This window comes from Trachinotus anak, unplaced genomic scaffold (genome assembly GCF_046630095.1).
Source record: "Trachinotus anak isolate AG129_WGS33_773 ecotype Australia unplaced genomic scaffold, CSIRO_AGI_Tana_v1 ptg000001l, whole genome shotgun sequence".
NCBI classification, from domain to species: domain Eukaryota; kingdom Metazoa; phylum Chordata; class Actinopteri; order Carangiformes; family Carangidae; genus Trachinotus; species Trachinotus anak.
Window position 1 is genome coordinate 15,213,393 of NW_027273852.1, and position 12,333 is coordinate 15,225,725.

The 12,333-nt window shown below is 46.0% G+C and overlaps 2 non-coding genes and 2 pseudogenes across 2 annotated transcripts; all 4 read left to right on the forward strand.

The window, feature by feature from the left end:
- The first annotated feature begins 3,749 nt into the window (after positions 1-3,749).
- Positions 3,750-3,887, forward strand: LOC139626761 (U1 spliceosomal RNA; annotated as a pseudogene).
- Positions 3,888-4,545: 658 nt separating this feature from the next.
- On the forward strand, positions 4,546-4,709 carry LOC139626669 (U1 spliceosomal RNA). The gene has a single exon (XR_011692376.1). It is a non-coding gene; the product is annotated as a U1 spliceosomal RNA (small nuclear RNA).
- Positions 4,710-5,367: 658 nt separating this feature from the next.
- LOC139625747 (U1 spliceosomal RNA) lies at positions 5,368-5,531 on the forward strand. The gene has a single exon (XR_011692005.1). It is a non-coding gene; the product is annotated as a U1 spliceosomal RNA (small nuclear RNA).
- Positions 5,532-11,579: 6,048 nt separating this feature from the next.
- LOC139626772 (U1 spliceosomal RNA) lies at positions 11,580-11,730 on the forward strand (annotated as a pseudogene).
- Positions 11,731-12,333: the final 603 nt, after the last annotated feature.

The window sequence follows — 12,333 nt, forward strand, 5'->3', positions numbered from 1 at the left end:
TGTCCTGCAGCAGAGCCGGGATGATGGTGTTGAAGGCAGAGCTGAAGTCCACAAACAGGATCCTGGCATAGGTCCCTGAGGAGTCCAGGTGCTGGAGGATGAAGTGGAGAGCCATGTTGACGGCGTCGTCTACGGACCTGTTGGCTCTGTAGGCGAACTGCAGGGGGTCCAGGAGTGGGTCAGTGATGGATTTGAGGTGGGACAGGACAAGACGCTCAAATGATTTCATGACCACAGAGGTCAGGGCAATGGGTCTGTAGTCATTTAGTCCTGTGGGCCTTGGTTTTTTGGGGACAGGGATGATGGTGGAGGATTTGAAGCAGGCTGGCACGTGGCAGGTCTCCAGTGAGGTGTTGAAGATGTCTGTGAACACTGGAGACAGCTGATCAGCACAGTGCTTCAGGGATGATGGAGAGACAGAGTCAGGACCGGCTGCTTTGCGGGGGTTCTGCTTCTTAAAAAGCCTGTTGACATCTCTCTCCAGGATAGAGAGAGACGTTCCTTTGGTAGAGGAGGAGGAGGGGGGTTCTGATGTGGCTCTGATGTGGAGGTTAGTGTCAGGCTTGTCCCACTGTCTTTCAAAGCGGCAGTAGAACTCATTCAGATCGTTGGCCAGACGGAAGTCGTTAATGGAGTGGGGGGGTTTAGGTTTGTAGTTAGTGATCTGTCTGAGCCCTTTCCAGACAGAAGCAGAGTCATTGGCTGAGAACTGGAGCTGAAGTTTCTCAGAGTACAGTCGTTTAGCTTCTCTCACCGCTTTGCTAAACCTGTACTTGGACTCTTTAAACTTGTCCCTGTCCCCACTCCTGAAAGCTTCCTCCTTTTGCCTCCTGAGCTGACTGAGCTTAGCTGTGAACCAGGGTTTGTCATTGTTATAACTCACCCTGGTGCGTGATGGGATACAGCAGTCCTCACAGAAGCTGATGTATGACGTCACAGCCTCTGTGAACTCATCCAGACTGTTGGAAGCAGTCCTGAACACCTCCCAGTCAGTGCAGTCCAAACATGCCCGCAGATCCTCTATGGCTTCACTGCACCACTGCTTTGATGTCCTCGCAACAGGTTTACACAGTTTTAGTTTCTGCCTGTATGTGGGAATCAGGTGGACCATGACATGGTCAGAGTGGCCCAGTGCAGCCCGGGGGACGGCGTGATAAGCACCACTGATTGTGGTGTAACAGTGGTCCAGAGTGTTCCCCTCTCTGGTCGGGCAATTAACAAACTGTCTGTATTTGGGCAGTTCATGACTGAGGTTCCCTTTGTTAAAGTCACCAAGGACAATAACTACGGAGTCCGGGTTGGTCTGCTCCACACACAGTATCTGGTCGGCGAGCGCCCGCTGTGCCTCCTGCACGTTGGCCTGTGGTGGGATGTAAACACCGACCAGGATGATTGAGGTGAACTCACGGGGGGAGTAGAAGGGCCTGCAGTTTATGATGAAAGTCTCCAGGTCAGGAGAACAGTGCTGCAGGATCACTGTCACGTCTTTGCACCAGCCACAGTTTGCATAAAAGCAGATTCCTCCACCTTTGGTTTTGCCGGACAGCTCTGTGTCGCGATCCGCTCTGAAGAGCTGGAAGCCGGCCAGCTCCAGCGCAGAGTTCGGAATCGATCCACACAGCCACGTCTCCGTGAAGCACAGGACGGCAGATGAGGAAAAGTCTCTGTTCTTCTGCACCAGTAGCTGAAGTTCATCCAGTTTGTTGGGCAGTGAACGCACGTTGGAGAGAAAGATACCTGGGAGAGGTGTGCGGAGTGCGCGCCGGCGGAGACGCGCAAGCGCACCGGCACGTTTTTCTCTCCTCTGGCGTTTCACTGCGAGAGCAACGGTCAGTGCACCTCTGACCAAAATGTCCAATAATCCCACAGATGAGTCGAGAAAAGTAGGAAAAAAATCCACTGGAGTTGTTTCTCTGATATTAATGAGCTCTTCTCTGGTGAAAGAGCTCCGGAAACCAAAGCAGAAAACTGGATTTATAAAGAAAATAAGGCAAAAAAATGCGCACCAAAACACCGAGGCAGCCATCCGCGGCGCCATGGCAACAGAAATTTATTATAATTTATTGTATACTGATTGCTTTAGTAGGGTCAATATAAATGGCCACTTCACTGAACCTATTAAGATTCATTCAGGGGTTAGACAAGGTTGCCCATTATCGGTTAGCCTATTTGTCTTAGCCATGGAGCCCTTGGCCTGTGCGATTAGGCAGGACACCGATATTCGGGGCCTCCCTGTGCCTGGCAGTAGTGGAAAGGAGGCCAAAATGTCTTTATACATGGATGATTTGACTATCCTTTGTTCCAGCAATAATTCTTTTTTTAAAGCACTCCAGTGGTGTGGGACCAAGAGTGAAGTTCTCTACCTTAATTGGCAAGGAACAAAATATGACATGGGTTTGGTGGAAAAAAGAGAAAGGATAAAAATATTGGGAGTTGAAATTGGGAAAGGTATGGAAAACAAAAACTGGGAATTAAGACTCTCAGCTATAAAAGGGAAATTGTTGCAATGGGAAGAGAGAGACTTGACGTTCACTGGAAAGGTACTAGTCATTAAGGCTGAGGTTTTGGCCTCCTTGAACTTTCTGGCAGCCACACTGCCAGCACCCAAAACATTTCTCAATACCTTCAAACGTATCATGTTTCAATTTATTTGGGGCTCGCAGCAGGAATATGTAAAAAGAGACATCATGTATAAACCTCTAGCTAAAGGGGGAAAAGCTGTGCCTGAGGTGAGAGTCAAACTGGATGCCCTGTTTTTAACACCAATTGTGAATGCAGTTCTCAGTGAGAGTAATGCTAGTCTTTGGTTCCATTTTGCTAAGTTCTGGGTGGGTTATACTATGCTCAGAGGGATAGGCAAGAGGGTCTCGTTTTGCCTGCCACATGCTGAAAGTAGACCTGCTGTATATAAGACTGCACTAACCCTATTCAAAAAAATTAAATGTGATAAGTCCATGGTTAAAATTAATAGATCTGAGGTAGAGAGAAGTCTGTCACCGCGGACCTATAGTCTTGTGCCGGTAGGAATTTTGACTGAAAACCAATGCATTCGAGTGTGGAAGAATGTAAACTCTCCTTTTTTGTTCAATGAACATAAAGACTTGGCATGGAAGATAGTCCAAGGTTGTGTCCCTACAAGAGCCTTTTTGAAAAGAAGGCGTTGCACACGCAATGCTAAATGTCCAATAAGAGACTGCATTCAAGATGAAGATGTGGCTCACCGGTTTTGGACATGTTCCATCTCAAAGTCTGTGTGGGAAATTGTTAAACCTTGGTTGTCCGACCTTTTTAGAGCACCTAAAGAAAGTGATGTGATACACGGGAACCTTGGAGAAAATAACAATGGGAATGAAAGATGGTGGGCAGTAATCAACTGTGTCAAAGAGGGAATTTGGAAATGTAGAAACCTGGTTGCCTTTAAAATGTTTTGTATTTCGCCTGACAAAGCGGTAAAGGCTGGAATTACGAGGGTTAAGGATTACATACTTAGGGATAGAGGTAAATACAGCGACCAAGAAATTAAAATGAAGTGGAAAATGGAAAAAAGTCCAATTAATTTGATGGAAGGTTTTTAAGAAAGTGTTGGTGTGGATTAACTAATTGGATGTTATGTTGAATGTAATATGTTTTGAGTGAAGTGTAATTGTGATCCTTGTTGATTGTAAGTGATATTGAATTTGGATGTTTTGTGTAAAGAGACACATAATGACTGTTTACCCCTTGTTTGACTGAAAAATAAAGATTTATAAAAAGTGAAAAAGTGGTTCACCCAGGGCGAGGCTCAGCCATTGCACTCCGGTTGTGCTGACCCCTGCGAATTCCCCAAATGTGGGAATCTCGACTGCATAATTTCTGGTAGTGGGGGACTGCGTTCGCGCTCTCCCCTGATTATTATGTTGAAGGAAAACCACAGCCTTTCAAGATGGCCACATGCTGCGCGTTGTGCTGGTTTCCAGCTGAAGGTGACGTGGGATTGTCTTGACTTTGAGCTCGGAGGTTACTTTTGCAGTTTGTCCAGAACGTGGCAGCGTTTCCCGTACGCTGTGAAGCTGTGCGTTCACTGAAGACGCTCCCCCGTGATACTGATGATGGAAGTGGGCGTGGCCTTTTGAGATGATGGAAAAACTGCGTGCTCTACTCTGTGATTTCGTGCTGTCTTTCTGGGAAAAGCGTGCGCTAGACATTCTCCTATTGCTATTGGCATCGGTGTCGGGCTTTGGTGCGGTCGCTGCTGTCCCACGGACAAAACAGCGCGCTGCGTGGCTTTTTCAGCTTGCCGAGTAGCTTTACATGCAATCTTACCGCATACCACACTGCAGCAGTGTTTACTTACTTTGTTTTGCCAGAACAAGTGAGCGAGGGAACAAAACAAATGTGTACCACATACCACACTGCAGCAGTGTCTGCAACTTTTCCTGCAACTTGTGCAGCGTCAAAGTTGAGTTGACGCTAAAGGCACTGAACTCTGGGATTATGCGTTTTAAGCACCGTCACCCAGGGCGCCGTGCCTGGGAATGAGCCCCCTGTCTCTGACACTTCCAACTCATACTTACCTGGCAGGGGAGATACCATGATCAAGAAGGCGGTTCACCCAGGGCGAGGCTCAGCCATTGCACTCCGGTTGTGCTGACCCCTGCGAATTCCCCAAATGTGGGAATCTCGACTGCATAATTCCTGGTAGTGGGGGACTGCGTTCGCGCTCTCCCCTGATTATTATGTTGAAGGAAAACCACAGCCTTTCAAGATGGCCACATGCTGCGCGTTGTGCTGGTTTCCAGCTGAAGGTGACGTGGGATGGTCTTGACTTTGAGCTCGGAGGTTACTTTTGCAGTTTGTCCAGAACGTGGCAGCGTTTCCCGTATGCTGTGAAGCTGTGCGTTCACTGAAGACGCTCCCCCGTGATACTGATGATGGAAGTGGGCGTGGCCTTTTGAGATGATGGAAAAACTGCGTGCTCTACTCTGTGATTTCGTGCTGTCTTTCTGGGAAAAGCGTGCGCTAGACATTCTCCTATTGCTATTGGCATCGGTGTCGGGCTTTGGTGCGGTCGCTGCTGTCCCACGGACAAAACAGCGCGCTGCGTGGCTTTTTCAGCTTGCCGAGTAGCTTTACATGCAATCTTACCGCATACCACACTGCAGCAGTGTTTACTTACTTTGTTTTGCCAGGACAAGTGAGCGAGGGAACAAAACAAATGTGTACCACATACCACACTGCAGCAGTGTCTGCAACTTTTCCTGCAACTTGTGCAGCGTCAAAGTTGAGTTGACGCTAAAGGCACTGAACTCTGGGATTATGCGTTTTAAGCACCGTCACCCAGGGCGCCGTGCCTGGGAATGAGCCCCCTGTCTCTGACACTTCCAACTCATACTTACCTGGCAGGGGAGATACCATGATCAAGAAGGTGGTTCACCCAGGGCGAGGCTCAGCCATTGCACTCCGGTTGTGCTGACCCCTGCGAATTCCCCAAATGTGGGAATCTCGACTGCATAATTTCTGGTAGTGGGGGACTGCGTTCGCGCTCTCCCCTGATTATTATGTTGAAGGAAAACCACAGCCTTTCAAGATGGCCACATGCTGCGCGTTGTGCTGGTTTCCAGCTGAAGGTGACGTGGGATTGTCTTGACTTTGAGCTCGGAGGTTACTTTTGCAGTTTGTCCAGAACGTGGCAGCGTTTCCCGTACGCTGTGAAGCTGTGCGTTCACTGAAGACGCTCCCCCGTGATACTGATGATGGAAGTGGGCGTGGCCTTTTGAGATGATGGAAAAACTGCGTGCTCTACTCTGTGATTTCGTGCTGTCTTTCTGGGAAAAGCGTGCGCTAGACATTCTCCTATTGCTATTGGCATCGGTGTCGGGCTTTGGTGCGGTCGCTGCTGTCCCACGGACAAAACAGCGCGCTGCGTGGCTTTTTCAGCTTGCCGAGTAGCTTTACATGCAATCTTACCGCATACCACACTGCAGCAGTGTTTACTTACTTTGTTTTGCCAGAACAAGTGAGCGAGGGAACAAAACAAATGTGTACCACATACCACACTGCAGCAGTGTTTGCAACTTTTCCTGCAACTTGTGCAGCGTCAAAGTTGAGTTGACGCTAAAGGCACTGAACTCTGGGATTATGCGTTTTAAGCACCGTCACCCAGGGCGCCGTGCCTGGGAATGAGCCCCCTGTCTCTGACACTTCCAACTCATACTTACCTGGCAGGGGAGATACCATGATCAAGAAGGTGGTTCACCCCTTTCCAGTAAGTGATTGTGCTTGTATTGTGGTCGAGCGGTGTATGGGACGCAATACAGTCAGGTGGAGGATCCCTGCTTCAAGCAGGTTTCGAAGTTGTGCAGGTAGTCAGCATGGCTTCAGCACACTCTCAGTCAACCCGAAGGAAAGCTCTCCGTTTTCAACTTCTGGAGGAACTACAGATGGATCGTTTGCAGTTTAGTCGACAGATACTGCAAAAAGAGCTTGGTTGTTCTACCAATCAGCTGGAGTATATCTTTGCTTATCCTGGGAAGAAGGTTTTCGAAGTGATATTTACCACGATGCAACATCTTGAAAGTTGCCTGGACAGTTTTGGTAATAAGAAAAAGTCATCAGCGGTTTTTAGTAAGATTGCCATGACGCCCTTGGCAGAGAGAGACTTAAAAACAGTACATGTTGTTATTTTGTCAGAGAAAGTAAGAAATCAAGATGTCTGGACTTGGATGGCAAGGTATTGTGAAGTGATTCATGCCACTGAAGTAATGGACATTGATGGAATTAAGACAGGAGCCCGACGATTTCAAGTGTGTCTGTTAAGGCAGGATGGTATCTTGCAACATCTTCCAAGTACCATCCAGTTAGGAGCCTTCAGAGGGTCTGTCTTCTACCCTGGTCAGCCCAAGGAATGCAGGAAATGTGGCAGCCTAGGACACCTGGCTGCAGCATGTACAAAGATCATCTGCAAGAACTGTAAATCATCTGACCATATAACAGCACAATGCCATATGCCAGTTAAATGTAACCTTTGCTCCTCAGCCAATCATCGCTTCAGAGACTGTCCACAAGCCTATTCCAATCGGGTGAAATTACCCACAGTCCGAACAATGCCCCCCCCAAGCCAGGAACATACGGGTGAAGAACCAGACAATAATCAAATGCTCATTCCAAATATAAACCCTGTACAGCAGCCTTTGCTCAGAACAATTCAGCAACCAAGGGAGGAGTCTGAATTGGACTTGGAAGGGGGGGTGCAGGATGGGGAGTCGGTCCGGGACTGGAGTGCAGAGTGTTCCGAAGAGGATGAGGAGATGTCTGCCCCTCTTTCTGCTCCTCCTTCGGCACCGGTACCAGCCCTGTGTGGAGCGGACCCTCTCCCGAGGCAGCACTTCGGGAGGAAGATGACATCGATGACACTCCAGGAAACAGGGAGCCTCCTGGATAATATTTTAGCTGGCATCCCTCTCCATCTGGTTCCTGGTAAGGAAGAACTAGCGACAGATCATCTCTTGGGAGGGTTTTTTTCCTCAACCTCAGTCCCGAGTATCGCCACCCACTTGCTATCCAACCCATCTACCTGCCAAGCAGGGAGTAGCCAACAACCGCCATTGATATATGGAAACAACATGGCATCAGCATCAGACCCCAGTCTTCAAACCTTTATCAAACAAGCAAGTGAAGTCTCTCAACCTTCATCAGCTTCCTTGCTTGAGCTCACTGACACCTTCCAGGGACCAGATGTGGTGGGTTCTCCATCTAGAAAACGCCCCAATGAGTCACCCACTTCAGGTGAAGCTTCCCCCTTACCTTCCTCTGGTTACCTCCAGTCTAATTGGCCTGGTTCCTCCCCTATAGCAAACCCTTTTTTAGAGCATGATGATGTTGTTGCCTTTTCCTCTGCTACACAGATTAAAGACATGCCTCAAAAAGATAAAGCTGCTAAACCTAAGAAAAAGAAAAGAAACAAAGAAAAAAAAAACTAATGTTCCACATATGACTGAATTGATCCGCTGACCCCTTTTAAACTACCCTTTAATGGTGATTCTCTCCATAGCATCCCTCAATACAAGAGGATTAAACGACCCTGTTAAATGTATGTCAGCTTTCAATTTTTTGCATTCTGAAGGTAACGACATCTTCCTGCTTCAAGAATGTAATTTATCCTATAAGCAGAGTTACAGGGTCTTTGAGGACAGATGGAGCCATGGCCAATCAGTATGGTCGGGTGATAATAAAAATAGATCTTCAGGGGTTGCAGTATTATTTAGAGGTCAAAATTTCAACATTCAGAGGGTTCAACGGGTAATAGACGGGAGAATTCTGTGTGTGGATGTCACATGGCATCATATTAACATAAGAGTAATTAACGTGTATCTCCCAGTTGACCTTCAAGAAAGGTTAGAGGCATTAAAAGCAGTACAGCCCCTTTTGTTGTGCAGTAATGAAGTTGTTTTGGGAGGTGACTTCAACTGCTTGCTGGACAAAAGAGACAAGCGAACTACCTCTATAGTGAAGTTAGACTCTAGTACGGAAGTCTTAAAAAATATGATAAAAGACTTCAGACTGACAGACACATATCGTGTCAAAAATCCCTGTCTCCCTGGGTACACATGGTCCAACGGCAGAACCCATTCAAGAATAGACTTTCTGCTGGTATCTAGGGGGTTGCAGGTAGCCGAAGCAGCAACTACCCCAGTGTTCTTCTCCGACCATGCCAAAGTTGGATGTTCTCTTTTGTTGAAGGGAAATACTATGAAAGGCAGAGGTTTGTGGAAACTGAATACATCTTTATTGCAGGACGCAAAGGTGGTTAGCAACTTTAAGGTAAAACTCAACCACTGGCTCTCTCTTAAACCTTTATTTAATTCGGTGGGAGAATGGTGGGAAGATGTCAAGATTAGAACAAAAAACTTTTTCATCAACGTGGGTAAAAGAACAGCTAAATTGAGACGTATGAAGTTACAAAAACACCAGGCAAGGCTACAGAGGTACTACACAATGGCTCACGCCGGTTTCAATGTAGCCGAGGATATAGCAAAACTGAAGAGAGAGATGTTATGTCTCTCGGCAGAAGCCAGTCATGGGCTACTAATACGTAGCAGAGTCCACCATATGGAGAATAATGAAAAATGCTCAAGATATTTTTTTAGAAAGTTAGCCAAGCCTAAGAACTTTATAGAAGTATTAAAGGATAAAGAGGGGAATGACAAAAATGAAATACAGGAGATTCTTACCTGTGTACACTCATTTTATTTAGATCTTTACAGAAGGGAGGACTTGGATCAGGTAGCATTAGGAAATCTCTTGTCCAAACTGGAAAATAATGTTGATGATTGTGGAGGAAAACTTGACAGTGCGTTATCTTTGATTGAACTTACTAAAGCGGTTGAAAGTATGCAAAACAGCAAGGCTCCAGGAGCCGATGGGTTGCCAAAAGAATTTTATACCACCTTTTGGACAGAGTTAAAGGCCCCCCTCTTGGAGATGTATAATGAGAGCCTTGCCTTGGGGTCATTACCACCATCCCTAAAGGAGGGCATCATTTCCCTCCTATTTAAAAAAGGAGATAAAAAAGATATTAAGAACTGGCGCCCTCTTACTTTACTTGGTGTGGACCGTAAGATTTTGGCTAAAGCACTTTTTCTACGTATTCAAGAGGTGATAAAGGAGCTGGTTGGAGTAGAGCAGACCTGTGTGGTTCCAGGGCGCTCTATGTGTGATAGCCTTGCCCTAATTAGAGACTCTTACTTATATGCCATAGACCGCAAGATTCCTTTATGTATTGCTGGTTTAGATTTAGAAAAGGCTTTTGATAGAATAAGCCATGAGTATCTAAAGGAAGTATTGTTGAGGTTTGGTTTTGGCCCACAGTTGAAGGCATGGATTAATTTATTGTATACTGATTGCTTTAGTAGGGTCAATATAAATGGCCACTTCACTGAACCTATTAAGATTCATTCAGGGGTTAGACAAGGTTGCCCATTATCGGTTAGCCTATTTGTCTTAGCCATGGAGCCCTTGGCCTGTGCGATTAGGCAGGACACCGATATTCGGGGCCTCCCTGTGCCTGGCAGTAGTGGAAAGGAGGCCAAAATGTCTTTATACATGGATGATTTGACTATCCTTTGTTCCAGCAATAATTCTTTTTTTAAAGCACTCCAGTGGTGTGAGTCATTTTCTCTTGCATCCAGAGCCAGATTGAATAGGACCAAGAGTGAAGTTCTCTACCTTAATTGGCAAGGAACAAAATATGACATGGGTTTGGTGGAAAAAAGAGAAAGGATAAAAATATTGGGAGTTGAAATTGGGAAAGGTATGGAAAACAAAAACTGGGAATTAAGACTCTCAGCTATAAAAGGGAAATTGTTGCAATGGGAAGAGAGAGACTTGACGTTCACTGGAAAGGTACTAGTCATTAAGGCTGAGGTTTTGGCCTCCTTGAACTTTCTGGCAGCCACACTGCCAGCACCCAAAACATTTCTCAATACCTTCAAACGTATCATGTTTCAATTTATTTGGGGCTCGCAGCAGGAATATGTAAAAAGAGACATCATGTATAAACCTCTAGCTAAAGGGGGAAAAGCTGTGCCTGAGGTGAGAGTCAAACTGGATGCCCTGTTTTTAACACCAATTGTGAATGCAGTTCTCAGTGAGAGTAATGCTAGTCTTTGGTTCCATTTTGCTAAGTTCTGGGTGGGTTATACTATGCTCAGAGGGATAGGCAAGAGGGTCTCGTTTTGCCTGCCACATGCTGAAAGTAGACCTGCTGTATATAAGACTGCACTAACCCTATTCAAAAAAATTAAATGTGATAAGTCCATGGTTAAAATTAATAGATCTGAGGTAGAGAGAAGTCTGTCACCGCGGACCTATAGTCTTGTGCCGGTAGGAATTTTGACTGAAAACCAATGCATTCGAGTGTGGAAGAATGTAAACTCTCCTTTTTTGTTCAATGAACATAAAGACTTGGCATGGAAGATAGTCCAAGGTTGTGTCCCTACAAGAGCCTTTTTGAAAAGAAGGCGTTGCACACGCAATGCTAAATGTCCAATAAGAGACTGCATTCAAGATGAAGATGTGGCTCACCGGTTTTGGACATGTTCCATCTCAAAGTCTGTGTGGGAAATTGTTAAACCTTGGTTGTCTGACCTTTTTAGAGCACCTAAAGAAAGTGATGTGATACACGGGAACCTTGGAGAAAATAACAATGGGAATGAAAGATGGTGGGCAGTAATCAACTGTGTCAAAGAGGGAATTTGGAAATGTAGAAACCTGGTTGCCTTTAAAATGTTTTGTATTTCGCCTGACAAAGTGGTAAAGGCTGGAATTACGAGGGTTAAGGATTACATACTTAGGGATAGAGGTAAATACAGCGACCAAGAAATTAAAATGAAGTGGAAAATGGAAAAAAGTCCAATTAATTTGATGGAAGGTTTTTAAGAAAGTGTTGGTGTGGATTAACTAATTGGATGTTATGTTGAATGTAATATGTTTTGAGTGAAGTGTAATTGTGATCCTTGTTGATTGTAAGTGATATTGAATTTGGATGTTTTGTGTAAAGAGACACATAATGACTGTTTACCCCTTGTTTGACTGAAAAATAAAGATTTATAAAAAGTGAAAAAAAAGTGGTTCACCCAGGGCGAGGCTCAGCCATTGCACTCCGGTTGTGCTGACCCCTGCGAATTCCCCAAATGTGGGAATCTCGACTGCATAATTTCTGGTAGTGGGGGACTGCGTTCGCGCTCTCCCCTGATTATTATGTTGAAGGAAAACCACAGCCTTTCAAGATGGCCACATGCTGCGCGTTGTGCTGGTTTCCAGCTGAAGGTGACGTGGGATTGTCTTGACTTTGAGCTCGGAGGTTACTTTTGCAGTTTGTCCAGAACGTGGCAGCGTTTCCCGTACGCTGTGAAGCTGTGCGTTCACTGAAGACGCTCCCCCGTGATACTGATGATGGAAGTGGGCGTGGCCTTTTGAGATAATGGAAAAACTGCGTGCTCTACTCTGTGATTTCGTGCTGTCTTTCTGGGAAAAGCGTGCGCTAGACATTCTCCTATTGCTATTGGCATCGGTGTCGGGCTTTGGTGCGGTCGCTGCTGTCCCACGGACAAAACAGCGCGCTGCGTGGCTTTTTCAGCTTGCCGAGTAGCTTTACATGCAATCTTACCGCATACCACACTGCAGCAGTGTTTACTTAATTTGTTTTGCCAGAACAAGTGAGCGAGGGAACAAAACAAATGTGTACCACATACCACACTGCAGCAGTGTTTGCAACTTTTCCTGCAACTTGTGCAGCGTCAAAGTTGAGTTGACGCTAAAGGCACTGAACTCTGGGATTATGCGTTTTAAGCACCG